The sequence below is a fragment of the Mus caroli genome, chromosome 5, assembly GCF_900094665.2.
Source record: "Mus caroli chromosome 5, CAROLI_EIJ_v1.1, whole genome shotgun sequence".
In the NCBI taxonomy this organism is placed as follows: Eukaryota; Metazoa; Chordata; class Mammalia; order Rodentia; family Muridae; genus Mus; species Mus caroli.
Window position 1 is genome coordinate 52,472,093 of NC_034574.1, and position 13,474 is coordinate 52,485,566.

Consider the following 13,474-nt stretch of genomic DNA (forward strand, 5'->3'; position numbering starts at 1 on the left):
GCTCACAGTCAGCTATTGGATGAATCACAGGGCCCCCAATGGAGGAGCTAGAGAAAGTACCCAAGGAGCTAAAGGGATCTGCAACCCTATAGGTAGAACAACATTATGAACTAACCAGTACCCCAGAGCTCTTGACTCTAGCTGCATATGTATCAAAAGATGGCCTAGTTGGCCATCATTGGAAAGAGATGCCCATTGGACTTGCAAACTTTATATGCCCCAATACAGGGGAACGCCAGGGCCAAAAAGGGGGAGTGGGTGGGTAGGGGAGTGGGGGGTGTGTATTGGGGAATTTTTGGATAACATTGTAAATGCAAATGAGGAAAATACCTAATTAAAAAAAAAGAAAAGGTGAAGAGTAAAGAGAGGCTGAAAGAGAGAAGGCTTTCTCTGGGAGATATAGGTGTGGCTTTTTACTATGAAAACCTCTTCCCAAAGCCATCCTTGATGAAGGAATTTCCTTGATGAAGGAGATAATCTTTGCTTGTTCAAATTGCTTTATTCATGACAAATGTGAATACATGCCTCTTACTCAGGGTCAACCAGGGATTCAATCCCTTCTGTAGGATGGTATGTCCAAGAAGAGAAGCTCATTTGCTAAAAACTAGGGACCTATCTTGATACCTTATGAGCATGAAGAACTCTAGGATTTTATGATAGGTTACTGGATGTCATGGTCCTCTCAGTGGGATGCCATGGTTATGTGTTTCAGGACAGGTAGAATTTGGCTAGCAGTTTGTTTCAAAATCTGACATTTTCAATTATGAGATTTACTGGAGTTTTTGAACCAGCTTCAACCTTACCAATTGTTCTGTCAGATATCATGGTCTACTTAACCCTCATTACCAGTTTCTGCTCCTGAACTTGGAGTATCTGGAAGCACCAAGCCTCAGCCCTTAACCTGGCTACTTTGCTGCTGGACCCAGATCTAGATGTTACAAGTGACTGCTTGATTGTATTGAGCCACATCTAAAATCAAAGGCCAGATCTGACAGATGTCCCCTGGCCAGATGTAGAGATGGTCTACTCCCTGGATAGGAGCAGTTTCATGCAGGACATAGTCAGGTATTCGGGTGTGGAAGTGGTTACTCTTGACTCTATGGCATGGACTTCGGCACTACCACCTGAGATATTGTCCCCCAAAGCTGAATTAATTGCTTTGACTCAGGCCCTAAAATTGTCCAAATGTAAGAATGATAACATTGACATGGACATCCAGTATGCCTTTACCAAATCCCATTTCCATGATCTCATCTATAAGGAAAGCAAGTGGCTCACATCGGAGAGAAAGACTATTAAAAATAAAGATGAGATCCTGAACCTATTACAGGCCTTATGGCTATCTCTCAAGGAAGCCATTATTCATTGCCTAGGACATCAAAAGGGTAGTAGCTATCATCCACTGTCCAGGACATCTAAAGTGCACCAAAGAGAGGGCAAAAGGAAACAGATTGTCTGCTAAGGCTGCTAAGAGGCTGCATCAGACTACACGGCCAAGGACATGGTAGCTATGATCTTGCCAGGGCTAACACTTCTGACCAAAAGATAAAAAAGATCAAGCCAAAACTCAAGGATTCTTTTGGAAAGCAGAGATGCCTTTGTATGGCAATGGACCACACCATCGTTCCCTTGAAGTACCCTTCTGGGCCACAAGAAACTTCAAGAGCTACTATGGAATGCTATATAAAGAGTTTTCATTTTGTCCCCTTGGTGAATCGGGTCAATTCCCACTGTCCTGTCTGTAAGGCAGTAAATTGCTTGACAATAGGTCAAGGGACCCTGGGAAACAGGGTACATGGACCAAGGCCAGGTACCATCTGGTAAGCAGACTACACTGAGGTCAAGCCAGGTCTATAGGGATATAAGTACCTCTAAGTCTTCGTAAATACCTTTTCCATTTTGGTGGAAACTTTTCAACCAAAAAGGAAACTGCCATTGTAGTAGCCAAGAAGTTGCTGGATGAAATCATTCCCAGGTGTGGATTGCCTTTATGGTTGAGGCCTAACTTCAGTATAGGCAACCTCATGAGGAAAGGGTGAACCAGAATGGTACATAATTCAACAAGAGTAGACATTATGGTTTATAGACTAACACCAAATGGTTTATGATAGAAATTCAGTTTAATGTTCAGTATGTGGATAAGTGATGCATAAAACAGAGCAGGATGTCCAGTGTGGTAGTCCCTATGCAGTTATTTACATATTTCTCACTTCTATCATTTTCTAAGTTCAAAAACAGTTGGAATAATTTTATTTTGTTACTAATGACATCTTATTTGTTATTAAAATCTTGTTTTCTTTAAAATCTCACCACTCCTGAATTTGTCATGTCTTCCTACCACTGCCAAAGTATTATAAGCTTTCCTAAATTCAATTTTGGAAACAAACATCTAAAATGTGTTTCTGTACAACTCAGAAGTATAATTCTTCAGTTCTAACTTCATAGAATTAACAATCTGAGTGAAACAAAATGTACCAGTTATCTTGTATTCATAAAGAAACGTACTATGAAGAAATGAAAACTCCATTTCGATGTGTGTAGGTACAGGTGAATAAAGAATCATAGTGTCCTTTGCATGATTGAGAAATGACACTTCTCTAAATTTTACAGTATTGTCTGTGAAAAGCACTGCTAGAAAAGTCAAATACAAAAATCCCATAGTGGGACAAATTACTCATTAAAGACATGCAAGTCTATACTTAAAACAAACACAAAAAACTTCTATGGCCCAGGAACATTAATAAAATTATAAACTAATATATCATCAAATAATCTGTTCATACTGTTTTCTGAAAAGAAACACAGATACACAGACATCATTGAAAAATGAAAAATCATTCAATATCATGTGTCATTAGGGTATTTTGAGTTTCATTAAGAATACAATATTAGCTGGGCATAGTGGCGCATGCCTTTAATCCCAGCACTTGGGAGGCAGAGGCAGGCGGATTTCTGATTTCGAGGCCAGACTGGTCTACAGAGTGAGTTCCAGGACATCCAAGACTACACAGAGAAACCCTGTCTCTAAAACCCAAATATATATATATATATATATATATATATATATATATATATGTATGTATGTATCTATATATACATATATATATTGTTTAAATGTATTTAAATGGTTAAAATATGAAAATAGTTAATAGACATACAAACATGGGTATACTTATAACAAAGTTAATATTAATATCTCTAAATTAAAGAAAGTGTTTTAATCTGCAATATTTGCAATGAGTCACCGTATTAAAGAGTTACTACTTTTATGATCAAACACTATAGAGGAAAGGGTTCAGTTTGCTTACACTTCTATATCATATTTTGTCTTTAAAGGCAATGAGGAGAAGACAGCATAAAGGATAAGTATATGGAGATAAGAGGAGGTGCAGAGACCATCAAGGAGTGCTGTTTGCTGTTTTGCTCCTTCTGGCTTGCTTAGCCAGCTTTCTTATAGGACCCAGGACCACCCAGAGTCGGATAAACCCTCCAACATCAATCAGTATTTAATAAAACGTCCTATACCTCTGGCTATAGCCTGATTCTATGGAACCATTTTCTCATTTGAGGTTCCCTCTTCCCAGATGACTTTAACTTATGTCAAGTTCATAAAAAACATTAGTTAACATTAAAAGACATAGAAATTCTTTAAATGCAAATATGATTTCAACAACCTAGTCTGGGTAGTCTGTAGGAGAACATTGTGGTTCTAAAACATAATAATAGGAAATAAGGTCAAATTATAGGCATGGAGCATATATTTCAGGTAGCAGAAATTAAGGTAAGAGAGTAGAATGGATTGAATTTAGAAATATTAGTCAGAGTAATATATGACCTATAGGGATGTTAAGGTTTTATTAAAATCGTAAGTATAATGACAGAAAACAGGAAGAAAATCCCAAAGCTAGTAAATTAAAAGGAATATTTATTCTGTCAAGGATTTGAATTTTTCCTGAAGAGTGAACTACAATCTAAATTTATTAAGATTTCTAATGCCAAGACACTGAAATGTTGGTGAGAAGTTAGGAATCTAAGTAACTTTAGGATAAAATGGAATATGTAAAGGGCCCAAAGAGTTACACATAACTCTTGAATTTTTTTAATTAATTGTGTTGGGGTAAATATTATTTGGGAGTTTCTATGTCATCTTAAATCATTTAGTTCTCAAGTAAAAGACACACAATCTTTATATTTATAATAAGCCTTAAAATATTAGAGCTGGAGAGATTATCAACCCTCTATGCTATTTTGTCTACTTACCTGACAGTAACCCCGAGATATCACTTGATATATTCTGCCTAGGATGTTTCTACTCCATTTGGCCAGCCATGATGGGCATGTGCTCACAAACCATCTACCCCTTGGAGCCTTTACCTTCTCTCTCTTCTCTTGGTTTCTGCCTCACACCACAAGTCCAGGAACCAAAGTTCCACTTACCATTCTTCTACCTAGTTGCAGACTATAGGCATTTTTATTCAGCCAATAGTTTGAAATTAAAGAGCAAGGTTTGTGCAACAAAACTGAAATATATGAGAATTCATTCATTTTCAGGCAGTTAGACATTCAGATCCGGAATTTAGCATTGCAATATATAGTAACAGACAAAACCTCAACAATTCCTCTCTCTCTCTAAATAAAAGGATTCCTTCTCTTACAAGAATAAGCCACATACAGTAGGAACAGAAATGAAACATTTATGAAAATTATTATGTCGTAGTTACATTCATAATGTCCAGTCCATTATATTTGGCAACTTAGATAAAATATTCTATCATTGATCCTATCTTGTTGAGTTTAGAATTCTATGTCTAAATCAATTTCTATCCTAATTTTAATTACAATTTTAAAAACATCTTTTTAGACATAGAACCATCTTTTCAAGTCTTAACAAGATAAGCTTAATTGTGGGAATATAACTATCTAGTCTTCAACCCCACAAAGACTTGAGAAGGAATTTAACATTATCAGAGTATGCAAAAAGTTCAGGCAAGCACTTTCAAACTTATATAAATGACAGACAGTTGGCTGCCTGGACAATTACCCAGTATTCTAAAACATTGAAACATCTGCAGCCTTCTGGCATAGGCTATCTGACAGACCTTTCATGAAGCAGAAAATGTTAAGGACTTGCTTACTCTATCTTGGCAGAACTGGGCAATTGACTTCCCTATGACTGTTTGTCCTTTCTGGATAGCATTCAGTCTGCAGATGAAATTAGGACCCGTTCTCAGTGGCTAGCTTGAAATAAATGAAGTCATCTCCAAATGGAAGTAATTAGATGCTCATCATCTTACAAGTCAAATGGAATGCTACCAGGAGCTGACACAGTTCAATGCCAAACATCTTTAATTATGAAACAAATCTTTAAATGCCATATTCTGGGAGTCTCTGAGATTTTGAAGACCATCTATCTATTTATAGCATAACTGAACTAGTAACCATGCCTCTTTGAAGGTATTTATTATATGTTTGACCCAGGAAGCATATTTCTGTGAAAATCCAGATTATTATCTGACATGACAATGAGTTTAATTGTCTGACCATTAACCTGAAATTTTTTTTAACCATCCCTAACAGTTTTCAGAAGCAGCTATTTGAGGGACTTGGACTAAACCTTGCATTTTTAAATGAGCTGCATATGCATAATAACTATACAAGAATAGAAACATACATACATTACATTCATTAATAGATTCCACTATAAATGTACAGTACTATTAGGAATGTAAAATCTACAACATGGGTCAAGAACTTACTTATAACACAAATTGAGATTTCAGATTCCCCAATAGATGCACTGTATTTCCAAATAACCTTATTTTGTTCAGTCTTACAGATTGAGCCAATCAAGCCTGAACTTTCACAGCACTCTGGAAGACTGGAGAACAAATGCCTACTAGCTTTCTTTATCTTAACCATTTTCCCAATTTTCTTTTGGCCCACAAAAAGAATACTTTGCACCAATTTAGTAGGAAACACTTACAAAAATATGGTGGTCCTGCTCTCATAAATTGGATGAATAGTTTTGGTCATTTTATAAGTTGTAGATATATTGCAATTTAAGGAAATAGCTATAGATAGTTATGGTCTTGGACAGGAATGAAACAAAAGAAGGGAGCTTAGAGTCTTGGATCTATCCTTTCTTTCCTTTTCTGCCATCACTGTCTTTAATGATAAACTGCTCCAAGAAACAGTGAGCGAAATAAATCCTTCATCTTCAAGTTGCCTTAAACCATATTGTTTTATTACCACAAAGCATAGAATCATGTTTATCTTAGTATAAGCAAAAGATGCAATAGTTTAACTATCAAAGAATACTAATTATTTAATAAAATATAAAATATTTATAGATTTTTGTTACAGTAGTTGAAAATAGCAACTTTTCAATATTAATGAAGATACCTAGCATTCTGGTTGTGATTCTTCAATGAAAAAATATCTCAATCAAATTAAAAAATCCAGAGTTACTTGGAGACTTACCTAACATTACCAAAGTTTGATGTTTCTAACACAATATTAGTAGAAAATAGGGAATTTGATTCTAACCTCACCAAAAAATATATAGGCCAAAATATATGTTTCTACTAGTTGGAACAAATTGAAATGTAATGAAACAGTGGTAAGTGTTAGATTATGAAACAATATATTTGTTAATATTTACAGAAATAAACTGTCAAGTGTATAATGAGAATACATGAATATCTGAAAAAGGAAATAATATCAGGTATTTATCTAGTTATCTCACTCTGAAAGAGATATTATAAAGAGATAATGGCAATTTTTAATAATTTTACTTATTCTTACAAAATATAGAATATGACTTTTAAGATAAGAAATGGCATTATCACTGCAACATAAAAAGGTTGTCCTTTGCTTAGTGCTCTTTATCTGATCTTAAAAAAAGTTGGGAGATGTTTGCCTTAACAAAGTCTCAGAGAGTCATGTCCTGGATCCTTGTATGCTCGTTGCTCTTTGAAGGACTATTGTTCCCAACTTATGAGAAACTTTTTTGGCATGTTTTAAAGGTAAAATGATGTTATATGGATGCTTAAACTCTTTGCCAAATTTTACTCGTCACAGATTATTCAGAAAAAACACATTCTTATGTAATTGTGAAGATACATACAGAAGTGCATATTTGTAGCAAATAATAGATACATATAGAGTGTATGAATTCCTTTCTGTATACATGAAGAATTAGACTGAAATTCATTTGTAATCAGATTAATAATGGGTAATTTTAACATTCTTTCTTAGTGTATTGGAAATACTACTTCCTTATCGTTATAGCCAGATTTAGACTTTTATATTTTTTCTTTTCTCAGTTAATATAAGGCTGCTTCACTCTTTGTTAGACAGATGTAAGATTCATTAAGGATCTATTTTCTGTTTCTATATTTGCAGTCCAGGCCTTTGATGATAATCAAATCAGACCACTGTTCAGATTTTAAGACTATAAACTGTGACACAACAGTGCAGTGCAGTATTCTTTTAGAGACTTTTATTCTATCTTTTTAAAATGAATTCATTATATATATATATGTATGTATATATATACATATATATATATATACATAATGTGAAATTTTTCCACAATAATGGGTCCGTGAGAGAAAGTAAAATCACCTGTTTTTCTTACACCTCACCCAGTTTAGGCAAAGATAGCTTTGAAACTTGTTTCTTGTTCAGTCATATCAGTTCTGAGGAATGGATCATGTGAGCTGCTCCATTTTCATCTGTTACTTGAGCAGGGACAAGTGCTATGATCTGTCTGTGGTGGGAGCTCTTTTGTACAGATATGGAAGTCTCTGTCTCCACACATACTTGAGTGTTAGTTATTCCTATTAACTTTTTTTCTCCTTGCTCTATGTTTTCAAATTTTACTATGCACGCTCTTGGTGGGAGTAAATGAGTAAGGGACTTAGTATTTGCTGATGTACTCTTATTATGTAGCACTGTGTTTTAGAAAAGTCATTAACAATTCTGAAACATCAGCTTCATCATCTGTACAATGGAAGAAAAGAGATACCATGATAATTAAAATTCTCTCCATTTGAAATCACTACAGCTTGTATGTAAGATAAATTGGCAATTGTTTCTTTCTTTCAAGGCAAAAGCCTCATAGGGAGAGAGAATTTTTCTGTCTTTCTCTTTTTTTACTTTTAATAAACAAGGATTATTGCTCTTAAAAGTCTGTAAGGCTTTATCCTTTCTGAAGCAAACTCAGTTTGTCTTCTTTAGATTCATTTTCTGAGAGAGGTGAGAAAGCAGAATTTACTGTAGGACTGCAATCCTCCCCTAGTGTGTACCTCTCTCCATCATTAGTTTTCCTCTCAGTAATACTGATTCTTTGACTTATAAACTTGTATCCCAGGTTCTGTCCCATCTTTCTCTCCCACACCCCTTGCCTTTCTAAAAGTTCTTCTGAGTCAGACAGTTACATTGGTTCTTATCAATAATTTCGACCCTCAGGTGAGCATAATATGTGTACTATTTAAAAACTTTTAGGGGTAATCCATTAGATAATTAAGTAAATTTATCACTGATAGAAGAAATAAATTGATTTGACATGTTCAATTGCCTTGAAAAACACAGTAAGTTCTATGAACAGTGAATCTTACTTGGAGAATTCGAAACAACTTGCTTTAATACAGGATTTCCTCAATAATGTCCTTACTTTGCAGATGCCTCAGAGTGTCATGTCATCTTGTGTGCCCACTTTGGCTTTTATGTACCTGTGTTTGGGAATCATAAACAAAAATTATTTGCTGGGGCCAATGTTCCAAAGTGTCTCCCTGATGGCCATCTAGTATTAAGCTTAATTCTTACATTCTCATTTGGATTTCTGTATATAATGACACCTGGGGATCCAGTGACACCTGGGGATCCAGACTCATTCCCATGCATGTGCATATTTGATTTCCTCAACTTTATTTTGTTCATTTGTTTGTTTTATTGATTTTAAATTTTTTCATTAATTTATTTATTTACTGACTTAACTTCTGATCACAGGCCCTTCACTCTTTTCCTCTCAGTTCTACTCCCTTTCCTCATTTCCACTCTTTCAGAGAAGAGAGACGCCCCCACCTCATAGCCCCTGCACATCAAGTTGCATCAGGACTAAATGTATTCTCTCCTACTGAGGCCAGGCAAGGCAGCTCAGATAAGGAAAAGTGGTCCAAAGTCAGGTAACAGAGTTCCATCACAGACAGCTCCTGCTCCAATTGTTAGGAGACCCACATAGAGACCAAACTGCATATTTGATACATATGTGTAGGGAATATAGTTCCAGGTCATGCATCTTTGTTGGTTGGTGGTTCAGTCTCTAGGAGTACCCAGGGTCTCAGGTTAATTGATTCTGTAGGCCTTCTTGTGGTGTCCTTGACCCCTCCTGCTCCCTCAATCCTTCCTCCAACTCTTCTACAAAACTCCCCTTGCTTCCACTAATGTTTGGCTATAGGTCTCTGCATCTGTTTCCACTAGATGTTGGATGAAACCTCTCAGATGACAATTATACAAGGCTCCTGTTTAAAAGCATAACAGAGTATCAGTTAAAATCTCCTATGAGGTGTTTTTCAAGTTGGGCCAATTACTGTTTGCCCATTCCCTTATCGCTGCATATCTTGTAGCAAAGACAAATTTGGGATGAGGGATTTGTGGGCTTCTTGTTGTCTGGCTCCCTGTACTGGAAGTCCTACCTGGCTATAGGAGGTGGCCGCTTCAGTCTCCCTGTCCCATGCTTGTAAGATTATCATCTAGGGTCACCCCTATAGAGGCACTGGAACCTCCCCAGTCCCTTGTCCCCAGATTGTCCCAAAGATCCTCTCCCAACAGTTATTCTTTTCTCTCTCAGCTCTCTCATCTCCCATCATAGCTCTCCCCTAACCTCATTATTACCCCTGTTCTCCTCTTGTTCCCTCTCCCACCCAGTTTCTACTCTCTCTCTCTGTACACTTTGAATGTCAATTTTATTTCCTTTTCAAAATGAGGTCCAGTATCCTCCCTTTAGTCCTCCTTGTTACTTAGCTTGTTTGGATCTGTGGATTATCACATGATTATAATATACTTTACCAATAATTTCCACTTATATTTGTAAGATGCCATGAATATCTTTCTGGGTCTGGGATATCTCAATCAGGATATTTTCTAGTTTCTTTCAATTCCCTGGAAAATTCATGACATCCTTGGCATAAAAGCTGAGTGGTATCCCATTGTATAATTATATCACATTTCCTTTATTCATTTGATGGACATCTGGATTGTTTCTACTTTTTGTCTATTATCCAAAAGCTGCTATGAACATAATTGAGCAAGTATCTTCGCCTATAGTCAAGCATCCTTTGTGAATATGCCCAGAGTGATACATCTGGATCTTGGGGTAGAACTGTTCCCAATTTTCTGAGAAACCACCAGATTGATTTTGAGAGAGGCTGTACAAGTTTTCACTCCCATCTGCAATGGAGGAGTGTTCCCATTGCTCCACAGCCTTAACAGAATGTGCTTTCAGTTGAGTTTTTGGTCTTGCTGTTCTGAAAGGTATAAGAAGAACCCCAGAGTCATTTGAGTTACATTTCCCTGATGACTAAGAATGCTGAACATTTCTTTAAGTGCATCTTGGCCATTAGAGATCCCTCTGTTGAGAATTCTCTATTTAGCTCTTTATCCCATTTTTTAAACTGTGTTTATTGTTTGTTGGTGTTTAGCATTGTGTGTCCTTTGCATATTTTTGATATTAGCTCTCTGTTTGATGTAGGGTTTGTAAAAGTCGTTTTCCATTCTGTAAGGTGTCATTTTGTCCTATGGATGGTGCCCTGTGCCTACAGAAGCTTTTCAGTTTAGTGAGGTTCCATTTATTTATTTATTTATTTTTGGTTTCTATGCCCTTGGTGTTCTGTTCCAGAAGTGGGCTTGTTGTGTACTGCCTCTATTGTTTTTTGGTATGTGCCTTGAATCCCAGATTTCTCTAAGACTTTTTATCATAAAGGGGTAATGGAATTTGTCAAAGGAATTTTCAGTATCAAATGAGATGATCATGTGATGATCATGATTTTTTTCTTTCAATTCTTTTTTATAGTGGGTGTCATTGATGGATTTTTTTTTTGTATGCAGAACAATCCCTTCTTCCCAGGGATGAAGGCTATTTGATCTTGGTTGATGGTGTTTTTGATGTGTTCATGGATTTAGTTTGCAAGTAGTTTATAGACTATTTTTCTATCAATGTCCATAAAGGAAATTGGTTAAAGATTACCTGTCTTTGATGAATCTGTGCATGGTTTATGTACCAGCGAGAATGTGGCTTAATAGAATGAGTTTGGCAGTGTTCCTTATGTTTATATTTTAGGGAATAGTTTGAGGAGTATTGGAAATAGCTTGTCTTCAAAAGTCTGATGATTCTGCATTAAATCCATCTGGCCCTGGTCCTTTAATTGGTTGGATGAATTTTGAGGACTGCTTCTATTTCCTCAACGGTTATTGGTATATTTGCAGTATTTGTTTCAACTTCCTTTAAATGTGGTAAGTGGAATATATCATAAAATCATCCACTTCATTTAGAGTTTTAAATTCTGAAGAGTACATGCTTTTGAAGTTAAACCTAATGATTCTTGGTATTTCTTCATTGTCTGTTGTTATGCCCCCCCCATTTTAATATCTGATTTTGTTAATTTGGATACTCTTTATTTTTTAGTTAGGTGGGCTAAGGGTTTTGCTATCTTGTTGAGTTTTTCAAAGGACCAGATATTTGTTTCATTGAGTTTTTTGTATTTTTTTTTCTAATTGGTTGACTTCAGCTCTGTGATGAATTATTTCCTACTATCTATTCCTCTTGGGTCTTCTTCTTCCTCTTTTTCTTTCTATTCTTTTTCTTCTTCCTTATTTTTGCTCTAAAGCTTTTAGCTGTGCTTTTAAATTGCTTCCAATTTTTTGTCTTGTTTTATTTTTTAAACTGGTTATTTTCTTTATTTACATTTCAAATGTTATCCTATTTCCAGGTCCCTTCTGCTGAAAACACTCTATCCCATCCTCCTTCCCCATGTTTCTATGAGGGTGTTTCTCCACCCACCCAATCCTGCCTCCCTGCTCTCAAATTCTCCTACATTGGTGCATTGAGCCTTTACAGGACAAAGGGCCTCTCCTCTCATTGATGACCAACAAGTCCAGCCTCTGCTACATTTGCAGCTGGAGCTATGAGTCCCTCAATATGTACTCCTTTAATCCCTGGGAGCTCTGGGTGAGGGGGTCTGTTTGGGTGATATTATTGTTTTTCCTATGGGGTTAAAAACCCCTTCAGCTTCATCAGTCCTTTCACTAACTCCTCCATTTGGAACCCCATTGGGGACCCCCTGCTCAAGACAATGGTTGGCTGTGAGCTTCTGCCTCAGTATTTGTCAAGCTCTGGCACAGCCTCTCAAGGAGCTGAAGGGTTCTGCAACCCTATAGGTGGAACAACAATGTGAACTAACCATTAACACCAGTGCTCTTGTCTCTAGCTGCATATGTAGCAGAAGATAGCCTAGTTGGCCATCATTGGAAAGAGAGGCCCCTAGGTCTTGCAATCTTTATGTGCTCCAGTACAGGGGAATGCCAGCGACAAGAAGTGGGAGTGGGTGGGTAGGGGAGCAGGACGGGGGAGGTATAGGGAACTTTCAGGATAGCATTTGAAATGTGAATAAAGAAAATATCTAATAAAAACACACAGAGAGATAGAGAGAAAGAGAGAGAACTAAATCGCCGGGCAGTGGTGGCTCATGCCTTTAATCCCAGCACTTGGGAGGCAGAGGCAGGCAGATTTGTGAGTTCAAGGCCAGCCTGGTCTACAAAGTGAGTTTCAGGACAGTCAGGGCTATACAGAGAAACCCTATCTAGAAAAAACAAAAACAAAAACAAAAACAAAAACAAAAAACCAAAAACCAAAACAAACAAACAAACAAACAAACAAACAAAAAAATCCAAAAAGAGAGAGTGAGAGAGAGAGAGAGAGACAACTAAATCAGGCTTCTGTCAGCAAGCACTTCTTGGTAAGTGCAATAGTGTCTGGGTTTGGTGACTGACTGTATATGGAATGTTTCCCCATGTGTTTACAGTCTCAGGATGGCTTTTCCTTTAGTCTCTGCTCCACACTTTTTTTTTTCATATTTCTACCATTGAATATTTTGTTTCCCCTTCTAAAAAGGACTGAAGCATACCCATTTGTGTCTTCCATCTTCTTGAGCTTCATGTGGTCTGTGACTTGTACCTTGGGCATTCCAAGCATCTGGGCTACTATCCACTTATCAGTGAGTGCATACATGTGAGTTCTTTTGTGATTGGGCTACTTCACTCAGGGTGATATTTTCTAATTCCATCCATTTGTTTATGAATTTCTTTTTTTTCTTTTTTTCTTTATTTTTTATTACGTATTTTCCTCAATTACATTTCCAATGCTATCCCAAAAGTCCCCCATACCCCCCCCCACTTCCCTACCCACCCATTCCCA